This window comes from Lathyrus oleraceus, chromosome 1 (assembly GCF_024323335.1).
Source record: "Lathyrus oleraceus cultivar Zhongwan6 chromosome 1, CAAS_Psat_ZW6_1.0, whole genome shotgun sequence".
Classification (NCBI taxonomy): Eukaryota; Viridiplantae; Streptophyta; class Magnoliopsida; order Fabales; family Fabaceae; genus Lathyrus; species Lathyrus oleraceus.
In genome coordinates this window covers 302,489,566-302,501,868 of record NC_066579.1, presented here as the reverse complement: position 1 = coordinate 302,501,868, position 12,303 = coordinate 302,489,566, and positions in this window count along the sequence as shown.

The following is a 12,303-nucleotide window of genomic DNA, read 5'->3' as shown; positions in this document are numbered from 1 at the left end:
CCCTTTGCTTATTCAGTTGTAGTTGCGGGGGATCGGACCGTAATCCGTCCTACCAAGTTCAGTACTAGAAACCGCTGAACCAACTGACAAATAGTCTTATTTTCAAAAAACAATTGAAGGTTCTACATCCGTTGGGTTAAGTGACCGGGTGAAGGTCACCAAACTTAGAAGGTGCATTCCTTGTTTTTTTTTTCGGAGCACTCACTTATATTCATCGGCTTCCCTGCGTAGAGTGTGTGTGAGATGGTGCTGACTGCTGAAATAAACTACTCAAGAGCTGTCAGAGGATGAGAATGTAAGGCTAAAACATAATATAAATTCAACTCAATTTCCATATGCAGGAGACTTACGGTGTTAAAACAATACCGATCTTGTGAATTTTTCCCAAGTCTCCGCAAACTCGACTCAAAGTAACCTATAGCCTAAAACTTTCAAGAAGATGCATTGTTTTAGAAAGAAAACAAAAACAAAACAAAACAAAGAACAAAAACAAAGAAAATAAAGTATTCCCTCCCCCACACTTAAAATATGCATTGTCCTCAATGAAAGAAACAAATATAAAATAAGAGAGAGAAGAGAGAGGAAAGAACACACCCGAGTAGTCAAGGAGGATAGGTGATCACATAAGCAGCCTTTCCCAAAGAGATATATTCTACATTTTCTTCTTCCAAAGTGGGGCTGTCATGGAATAGCTTTGGGTAATGTCCATTGAACTTGAAATTTTTATTAGTATCTTCGTCTTTTATTCCACAATCAAAGAATGTTCTAAAAGTAAAAGTGTCAAATGGACACGTGAAGGTGATCTGATCTGGAATGTCAGCCAATGTCCAACCAAATGCCTTTTTATGCTTCCTTAAAACCTGCAAAAGCTTATTTTCTTGATCGAAATCAAGGTTAGAATAAATTATAGCCGGTAGTTTTTCATTCATCTCTAAATAAGCGTATTTCATATTTTCAGGAAGTTGCTTCAGCTTGAGGAAAGGTGGTTGCTCAATAGAAGGAGTGTTTGGGGCAGCCGGGATGTCAAGAGCTTTATCTACATGAACAACTTTATTTGCAACCTCATCTGCAGTAAGAATATCAATTTGCAAGGCAGCCTCAATTTCAGCACAAACAAAGCAAATTTTAGTTTCAGTACAAATATCACAAGAATAAACATCATCAAAACCAGACAATGATGGAAAATCAGATGCAAATAAATCACTACAAGTATCATCAACAATTTCAGAAATCAAATCTATTTGAAAAACAGAATGTTCTTCCAAGGGTTGTTGGTTTGATCCTTGAGCTTGCTGCATGGCATTCACCAAAGTGGCAAGCTGTCCAATCTGTGTTTGCAAAGTATTTAAAGTAGAATCTACTTGTTGTTGAAACTGGAGATTATTTGCAGCCATTTGTTTGATAATATCTTCTAGTGAAGGTCCAGAAGGTGCAGAGCACACAACCTCAAATTCCTTCAGATGCTCATGCGGATCCTCACCTACAAGACCACTAAACCTTGGAAACAAGTGTATTAAACCAGATTTCAATTCAAAAGGAATCGAAACATCAGAATATTCAATACAAAAGTCATTATAATTAACATCAGGAGCAGCAAACTGCCTTAATGTTCTTTGATCATCCATGTAATAAAAAAAACACAAAAATACCAACTATGTCCGAAATAGACAAAAACAAATAGAAAGAAGAAAAATTATTAACATAAATTCAGAAAAATACAAAAGCACCAAACTTAATCTAATGACGTGAAATAAAAAATTTGAGATTTTTTTTGGATTTTTTCGACACTATGAAAATAGTAAAAAATTAATTAAAAATAGAAAAATAAGGAATTTGGCAAATTTGAAGTCAAAGTCTCTTACTCTTCTAGAGTATGGGAGTATTTATCGCATGATTTTTCTTCTTCTAGTAGGCAAAAAACTTATACAATCAAACACAAATTTTCCAAAAACCGGTTTTTCTGACTTTAGACGCAACTCCGAACACGAAACTGTAGAAAAATTCGGAAAAATAACAGGAAATTGCAGAACAACAAAACACACAATACTTAAAACTAAACTATTGGCTAATTCGACAAGAATCCCCGGCAACGGCGCCAATTTGATCCGCTATCGCGCGCGGATAAAAAACGAGTATTTTTGACAAAACATAGTTAGCGACAAATTGACTCGGATTATTGTTCTCACAAGGATTCTTGAATGAATTAACCAATGATAGTAACGATTAATGGGGTTTTGGTTGGTTTAGGATTCAATTAAAAAAATAGATTAAAATAAGTGATTATTGAAATAAGTTGTAGCAACAATTTACTGATTCGGTCTTTGCCTATCATCGACTATCGTAATTCCAACCGCAAATTAACTATTCCTATTCGATTATAATATCAACTGACAAGTGCAGTTGATAGTATAAGTTGTATGTTCCTATTATCCGAATTAAGCAAACGGGATTAAGTTTCATGAATTAAGCAAACATGAATTAAACGGACTCGATAACGAATTAAGCAAACGAAATCGTGACTATAGTTAGGATCATACAATCAATCGGATTAAATCAATATAGGATATGTAAATCGGATTAAGCAAACAAAATACATATATTAATATTGAAAGGAATAAAAAACCTGAATAAGAATTACTAAAATCTCAAGGTATCGGAACCCGAATACAGCAAATTGTTTGGATCGGTTAGTCCTTCATGAGAATTCTGGCCAAAGCTTTCAAGTATTTTGTGAATAGTCGTCCTCCTAATGTTATGCGGATGCTATGTATATGGAAAACAAGGAATTTGGTTTACAACCCAACTGGATCGAAAACATAACCCAAGCCCAAAACTAATGACCCAAAATTTAAATAAAACTAATGCTGCAACTTCAACGAATTTTCTGGCCCTGCTACAATCTGATTCAGCTCTCGACTTCTGAACAAAAGTTGTAGATCTTTTTCTTAGCTTTCCATCGACTGGTAGCACGTCTCAATCCGATACTCCTAGCTCAAGATATAATTTTTCTCGCGAAAGCTGCTAATGCTGAAAATTAAATACGAAAACTAAATAAGTGCAAAAATAACATAAATTATGAAAACACATTAAAACATAAAAATAATCAAAGCAAACCGAAGAAACACTTAAGTACAAACATGGAAGAACGTGCATCCAAAATGCACTGATCAACCCTCCAAAAACCAAAGAGATTGTCCATTTTCTTCCAATTAGCCAATGCATCAGATATGGGGATGTGGAGTGCAAGGGCTAGCTTCTCTACCTCAGGTACCTTACCGATCCTATTATACGATGTCTTTCCTTTCATAGAAAATCCCAAGAGTCAGTCAAATTTCTCCAAGGTTGGAGTTAACTGAAAGTCTTGGAATAGGAAACTTCGAAGTGGAGGATCATGGAACTGAGCCAAAGCGGTGATGGCTGGTGTTTGAACATCTACTGAGAGGAGATCCAAAATTTGGCTAAACTTTCCTTGCAAAGTAACCCTGAAGCATGTGGAAAGTTCATTCAAAAGTCTTGATATGTTGGCAATATCTGGCATTTTGGCTTTGAATGGTAATGGTTTCCTTCTTTTTGAACCCATTACAAACTTTTTGTGCTAGCAACTGCGTGTTCAAAAATTCTCTGAAAACAAAATTTGTATGAGTGTCATGATGTTATGCAAATGATCATGAATGCATGGTATTTGGTTTTGGGATATCATAAGGTAACTCAAAACACCCTATTTGGTAGGCTTCTTACTAGATAGTTCTAAGTTGGTTACCCATAAACCCACTCATGGGACAGTTTCTACGTTTTTGATAAGGTTCCCAGAGTCATGGACCATAATCGTATCAATATCATGCAATAGGCTAGTCGTTTTATGACAAGAGTGACGAAAGGTCTCTTCTGAGTGGGGTTTTCATATTGGGTGCAACAAGGAGAGGTCTTTGGAGTTCAAAATTATGCAATCACCAAAGCGGAAACTGGTTCTAAGAGGGGCTCTTAGAGTCATGGACCCTTCATGAATCAGCGTCATGCAACAGGCTAGTTGTCTTATAACAAGATCTACAAACAGGTATACTCTATGGGAGTCTTCATGTTAGGCACGCAAGGAATGGCCCTTGGGGACTAACACTACATAACTTCCAATTCTAAGCTTATGTGTTTTCTCTTCTTTTTCCAAAGTGTAGATGTTTGATTGGCTGCATTGTATGGTAAAACACTAGCTGGATTCTAATGTCTTGACTGATGTCATGACATGCTGTGGAGATGACTGTTTGACTGCATTGTATGTTAGAATATCTAACTGTACTCTGATGTCTTGACTGATGTCATGACATACTTGAGTTGTATGCTGCAGGTTTAGCTAATACAGGATCTACTGAATGTCAAACTGGATGTTATGACATTCATCTCTAACAACAGATACTGAATTATAGACTAATCAGTTTTTCTGTTATAGTTCAGTATTTAGTCCAGGCTGATTTTCTGTTATGACAGTCATTCATAACAGCAGTCTCTGAATGTCAAACTGAATGTTATGACATTCATTCCTGACAGGCCAGTTAGTTTTCTGCTATTTATCACAGGCTGATTTTCAGGAAACTAACAGCAGGCTGACTTTCTGTTCTGTTATGACAGTCATTCAATACAGGATTTACTGAATGTCAAACTGAATGTTATGACATTCATTCCTGACAGCAGATACTGAACTATAGGCTAGTTGGTTTTTCTGTTATAGTTCAGTATTTATTTCAGGCTGTTTTTCAGGAGAGTAACAGACCTGGCATAAGGCCTACTGTCTAAATGTCAAACTGGATGTTATGACATTCATCATTGACAGCATATACTGAATAATAGGCAGGTTGGTTTTCTACCACAGTTCAGTATGTATCTCAGTCTGTTCTTTAGGAGGATAACAGACCTGGCATAAGGCTAATTGTATAAATGTCAAACTGGATGTTTTGACATTTATTACTGTAAGTTGATACTGAAGTATAGACTGGTTGGTCTTTTACAGTACAACATTTTGTACAGTCTGTTTTCAGAAAAATAACAGACTTAGCATATGTTCTATGTTCTGGACGTCAAACTGAATGTTGTGACATTCATTCCTGACAGCATATGCTAAATTGTAGGATGGTTAGTTTTTCTGTTTCAGGATTTTTCTCAGGCTGTTTTTCAGGAATCTAACAGTTGTGCTAAAATCCAGGAAACTAACAGAAAATTTCTGCTACAATCAAGATCTTCCTAAAATTAAGGTTAAGCAAGTTAACCTAATTTCCACATATTATGGTGCTAACAAATAGGCTATTTGTTAGGGCTCTTGAATTTAGCTCTTCTTCCTACCGATTTCCTACCGATTGTCTTATTCCTGTAGATTGATCAAGGTTGGATAGTTGTTCCCTGAAGTACTATGTTGTGTTGGAAGACAAGTCCTCTGGATGTTAGAAGTCAATAATGGGGTAACCTGGTTGCTATTTCATTTAAGAAGATTGGGACCATGAATCTTATTATTCAAACACCTCGCTCAGAAGTGGTAGTTCCTTCAAGGAGTGAGAATATGAAGATTCAGAGGTTGGTTGAGGTAGTATGCTCTGGCAATGCATATCTATTATTGACTGGTGTTGTTTTTCACTAGTACTTATGGTCAGCTAAAGTCTGATTGGTGTGATTGGAGTATGTATAAGTATAACTCTTAGAGTTAGGTGCCACTGGTAGGGATGGTGTATGTCATGTTGAGACATTTGTGTACAATGCATGGATATCGGTGTGGAGTTTCCATGATTGTTAATTTGAGGGGGAGTTTTGGTTAACCTCCTCACGTTTGGTCAGCCTAGGGTCTGGTTGGCTGTTGACCTGTGTCACATGGGTTCTGGTTGTTGTGTGACACATTTGCAAGGAAGGATTCATCTCTCTCATTCCTAAGGGTGAATCTAATCTGGAAAGAGTCTCAAAACTGTTGAGGTGCTTGCAAGCAGAAGATGTTGACACAAGAAGAGTATTTTCAAAGTATTCTTATGGTGGAAGTATCTGAAAGGATAATTGGGAAAGGATTTAAGATCAATGTCTACTTGTGCCAAGTACAAGTATTTAATTGATTATCCTTGGAGCTCAAGATAACTGATGTTCTTAAAGATGTTGTAACATCCCTTCTTCAAGACCCTGTGCAGAATCACAGGAAGGATAGTACATTGGTTTATGATCTATCACTTTGGTGGCAGCAAAAGCATATGATCTCTGAAAAGGTTTCCTGGCAAGAAACATGTTCAGCCTTGGTGTGTACAAGAAGAAGAAGACATCATAGTCTTGATGGTGGTTACTTGGATCAGTTTACTTCTGATCTAGGTAAGGAAGTGCATTGGCTAATGCACACTATGGAGTTAAGAACAAGTGGCAGCATTCTTAACATCATGGAAACAGCCTTGCTTTAGGAAGTGGAATCTTTGGTATAGCTGAAGGGTTAGTTTCTAACTGGTCCTTCTGAAGACTCATGCATCAGAGTGTCTGATGTCTTTGGAGAAGAAGCAGGGATTCATCAAGGTGTGAGCCTAGATGACTTAATTGTAAACCTGCAGGATGGAGGTTGTTTACTCAAACTTGGTTCCACAATCAAGTCTATGAGAACATTGAACTCTTGTTCTGTGAAGGGAGAAAGTTCTTTCAAGTGGCAGAAGAAGGAGCTGAATTCAACAGCTAGATGTCAAAACACAATGTTGTGACATTTGGTTCAACATCAGATTCGTAGTTGGTGAAGTGGCACATCAACTTAAGATAGAAGGGTCTATAGAGTTGTAGATTGGGTACTTCAAAAGGATCGTTCTCATTGCAGTTCTTTGGAGTTGCTGGTTGGAGAAGATGTTACATGTCATGTCTTAGAGAACCTAAGCTTTGTTTAACATGTAACTTAAAGTTCAAGTCTCACTTGGAAGGTCAACATATCTTTGGGAGAAGTCTGATAAACTTGGAGAGGTCAAAAAGTGGCATTTTTGACTTTTTCTTATGAGGATTCATGAAGGAGGTAATCAACCAGTGGCATTTGGTCTATCTCAGAAGTGAGTTCGAAGAATCAAGATAATCCACATATGGCAGCTGATTATTCTTGAGGAAAGTCTGAGACAAATTACTTTTGAGCAGAAAAGTAGTAAGTTGAAGACAAAAGGAGGTGTTTTCTATTCATCTCTTGGAGCTTGTGGTAGGAGTTCTGAGCTATCTATGGAAGATTATCTCTCGTAATGGGATGAGAATGTATATGTCCCAATTTATGTCTGGGTTCTTTTGGATCAAGCTGGTGACTCAGTGATATCTGAAGATTATCAAACGGTGTCCCTTGTTATGTTGTGAAGGATGTCCTAACGAATGTTAGAACATTTTGTGAAGTGGGTTTCTGTTCTGGTTAGAAGAGAGATTGACACAGAGTGTGGATGTGTTCAGCCAAGAGGGTTGAACAGAGGGTGTGCTCTTGAAGACATGAAGATGAGTCTTATGTTTTCCATTCATCAAGTGGTCTGGGTTCTCTTTGAATCAGGAAGTATGTGAAGGTCCAACTTTGAGGTGTTGGATATGTTCATGTGTGATCTCCAGGTTTCAAGAAGAGAGATGGTTGTTCATGACAGGGGGAGTTCTGTCTTTGTGCTGCAAGTAATCATCAAGCTTGTGGTCTATGTGTTCTCAGATAACAAGGTATGGCACCTGATATAGTTGTTGTGAAGACAGTGTGTGACTACTTGATCAAAGTTGTGAAGCAAGATCAAGTGGGTAGTGTCTTGATCAAAGCTGTAAAGCAAGATCAAGAGGGGGTTTTCTTGATTGAAACTGTGAAGTAAAATCAAGATTGTGTATCTGTCATTTGTGTGTAATTCTGTTTATGTTGGTCTGTAATTTAAAGTGTTGCTTTGGCAACATTTTTGACAAAAAGGGGGGGTAACACCTGTGATGCCCCAGGACAACAGAGTGTTTTGCTAAATAGATATTGAAGATCCTCTAATCCAAAGGTAGTGCTGCAGCTGAGGTTCCACTTCTATGAGTGTGAGTGTGTGTATGTGTGCTGCAATTAGAAGTTTTTATTTAACTTCCATTTGTGTGAGTTTGCTGCTACTCTGAGTCTATTAGCTAGGTTAATTTCCTGCTAAGATGTGTGTTTTCCGCTGCTGTGTACTCTGTTGTGAGGCCAAAGTGTTTTAGCCAAAAAAAATCCAAAGGGGGAGTTTGTAGATGTTTGATTGGCTGCATTGTATGGTAAAACACTAGCTGGATTCTAATGTCTTGACTGATGTCATGACATGCTGTGGAGATGACTGTTTGACTGCATTGTATGTTAGAATATCTAACTGTACTCTGATGTCTTGACTGATGTCATGACATACTTGAGTTGTATGCTGCAGGTTTAGCTAATACAGGATCTACTGAATGTCAAACTGGATGTTATGACATTCATCTCTAACAACAGATACTGAATTATAGACTAATCAGTTTTTCTGTTATAGTTCAGTATTTAGTCTAGGCTGATTTTCTGTTATGATAGTCATTCATAACAGCAGTCTCTGAATGTCAAACTGAATGTTATGACATTCATTCCTGACAGGCCAGTTAGTTTTCTGCTATTTATCACAGGCTGATTTTCAGGAAACTAACAGCAGGCTGACTTTCTGTTCTGTTATGACAGTCATTCAATACAGGATTTACTGAATGTCAAACTGAATGTTATGACATTTATTCCTGACAGCAGATATTGAACTATAGGCTAGTTGGTTTTTCTGTTATAGTTCAGTATTTATTTCAGGCTGTTTTTCAGGAGAGTAACAGACCTGGCATAAGGCCTACTGTCTAAATGTCAAACTGGATGTTATGACATTCATCATTGACAGCATATACTGAATAATAGGCAGGTTGGTTTTCTACCACAGTTCAGTATGTATCTCAGTCTGTTCTTCAGGAGGATAACAGACCTGGCATAAGGCTAATTGTATAAATGTCAAACTGGATGTTTTGACATTTATTACTGTAAGTTGATACTGAAGTATAGACTGGTTGGTCTTTTACAGTACAACATTTTGTACAGTCTGTTTTCAGAAAAATAACAGACTTAGCATATGGTCTATGTTCTGGACGTCAAACTGAATGTTGTGACATTCATTCCTGACAGTATATGCTAAATTGTAGGATGGTTAGTTTTTCTGTTTCAGGATTTTTCTCAGGCTGTTTTTCAGGAATCTAACAGCTGTGCTAAAATCCAGGAAACTAACAGAAGAGCTAAATTCAAGAGCCCTAACAAATAGCCTATTTGTTAGCACCATAATATGTGGAAATTAGGTTAACTTGCTTAACCTTAATTTTAGGAAGATCTTGATTGTAGCAGAAATGTTCTGCTGTATTTGGAACAGCAAAGAACATGTTTGCTGCGATTTTCTGGAGGCCCAAATCCAGTTGGGTGATTAGGTTATAAATAGCATGTTGTAACCTAGTTTTTGTAAGCCTCATAGAATGAAAATTTAGGGGTGTGTGTGAGGTAAACCTCCCAATCTGTGGGAAGGTTACCATGTGTTTCTCAGTGTTCAAAGCTGAGAGTATTTGTAACTCAAAGCCTGTAGGCAAGAGTGATTATGTTCTTGAGTGAAGCTGTGAAGCAAGTTCAAGATGTTTTGCATTACATTGTAATTGTTGTGATAGGAATGGAAACTGGAGGTTTCTATCTAGGAGTTCCTAGGTATAGATTGCATTGGGTAGGGATTAAGTGAAGAGTTGTAAACGGGGGAGTTTAACTCTGAATTAATACTGCTGATAGTGGATCTTCTTCCTGGCTTGGTATGCCCCCAGACGTAGGTGATGTTGCACCAAACTGGGTTAACAATTACTTGTGTTTTTACCTTCTGCATGTTATAATTTTGTCTGTTATAAAATAAGGTAAACTTGTAATGCTGTAACAGGTGATGTTCAAATCAATGTTGAGACATCATGCTGATAACTGTGCAGGCTCAACAGAAGTAAGTGCTATGGTTGATCTCTGCTGTGTCTTTGTACCAAATGGACAGAACTGGGTGTTCTTCCATACTATGGTGATATAGTAGCAGATGTCGTGACATTTGTGAATGTGTGTATATCAGTATTGGGTTTTAATGTGTATAAATGCCTTGTTGTATTAATTACAATGTTGGATCAGATGTCATGACTTGGAGTAGAACATCTGAAATCTGACTACACCAGAATTTCACAAAGCTAGGGTGTAGAGTTTTATTCATGATATCAAAATTCCAAAGCCCATATATGAATATATATATGAATATATATACAAATATAACAATGTGATAAAGCAGAGATAAAGAAAACATATAACAAAGCAGAAAAAAGTAAATAAACAAAACTAACACACATACGAAAGCCTAACTAAACTAGGGTTGACTCACTTGGGGATTTGTTTTCCCCAGCAGAGTCGCCATCTGTCATACCTCGAAAAATGAGAACGCGACGCTCGCTAAGCGCAACCGCATGCTCGCGGGATGGACTGAATAGATTCTCCACCGAACATTATTTATTCCCATAGAGGGAAAGGGAAAATATCGATAAAACCTCTAAGAGAAAGGATACGATATGGTCATCGCAACCAATATCAGGGTTCAGGAGTCGGTTACACAAGGGGAAGATATTAGCACCCCTCATGTCCATTGTACTCAATGGGAACTATTTAGTTAGTATAGAATGAATGTTAGCTTATGTTAGTTTTTAATCTTCTAATTATTTGGAATAGGAAAAGAGAGAAGAGAAATGCTTTTGAACTTTTTATTAATGAGAAAGGACCTAAAAATATTTCCATTATTAGGGGGCAGAAAGGAACTAAACCTAAATTTTTTATTAACGGGCCTGACAAGATTTCGCAATCATGCTCCAACGTATCTCTAGGTGAAATAGAGAATTCAAGGCTTACGTAGTTCTAGGTGGAAAATGTTTGTTTGTTGGTCGATTTTAGCCAAATCTATCTTGTATTAATCGACGAGAGACATTGTTCTACCCAAAATAGATGAGGAGCGGACATATACATCACATCAAATGGATTTACAAATCAACATTCGGAAAAACGTCACTTATCTCAACTCAAAAATTATTGATGAAGCATTATTTTGCATCATCTTAAGACAAGATGTCTTTCGTTTTGAAAAGGTTTTTGAGATCACACGGAGGAGAAAAAATAGTTTGATTGGTTGAATATTTTTTATAGGTGAATGACGAACATTTGATGAGAACGAGACATAAGCCTCGGGATCAATCATTCGGGGTTCCACAGAAATGCTAGATTCCAATGGTCCTTTTTAATTCGAGTTAATTGAGAAAATTATTTGATGGACAACGAACGTTTGATAAGAATCAATTGTTCAAAGAGTTGCGCCAGAATGCTTGATCCCAACGGTCCTTATTTTGTCCAAGTTAATTAAAGTGTTTTAGGGACAAAAGAAAAGAATGAACGGTTAACCCAAAGTGCAAGGCTCAGGACCGATCATTCGAGGGTTCCCACCGGAATGCTAGATTCCAATGGTCCTCTTCTTTCGAGTTATTTGAAAAAATGATTTTAATATTTTAACTTAAATAATAAAGCGTTTGAATTGGGATAAAGAAATAAATTAATCAGATTAAAAGATATAACTTGGGATAGAACCAAAATTTAAGAAATTAGTCATAAATATTTTATTCTATTAATTAATCAACATCATTACTAGATATATATTTAATTATTTATTCGTCATATACTAACAATAATAAATAAAACTACAAATAAAACGATATCATTTAAAAATAATAATTCTATACTTATTCAAATATTTAGAGAAAATAGCAAGAAATTAAATTGGAGAAAAATACAATTATATTCTTTTTATGTCTAATAAAATAAAGTGAGAAAATAAGACCAACTTAATATTAGACATATGCATATTACTTATTTTTTTTAAAGTCTGATGATAAAACAAATAAATACTTTTTTTGTTCTCTTTAAAATCTAACTAAAATAATAACAAAAGAAAATAAATTAAACGTACTCTCTTTTATTTATTTTTTCTACCATAATCTAAAAAATAATAACTAAAATAACTAAAATAACTTTTTTTTAAAATATTCTTATAACAGAATCTAAAAATAATAATGAAAATAACTAAATTAATTTTTTTTAATATTTTTATAACACAATCTAAAAATAATAATAAACACAACTAAACTAACTTTTTAAATATTTTTATATCACAATCTAAAAATAATGATGAAAATAACTAAATTAATCATTTTTAATGATTTTTATGACATGATCTAAAACTAAAATAAATGGTAAACTTATTTTTT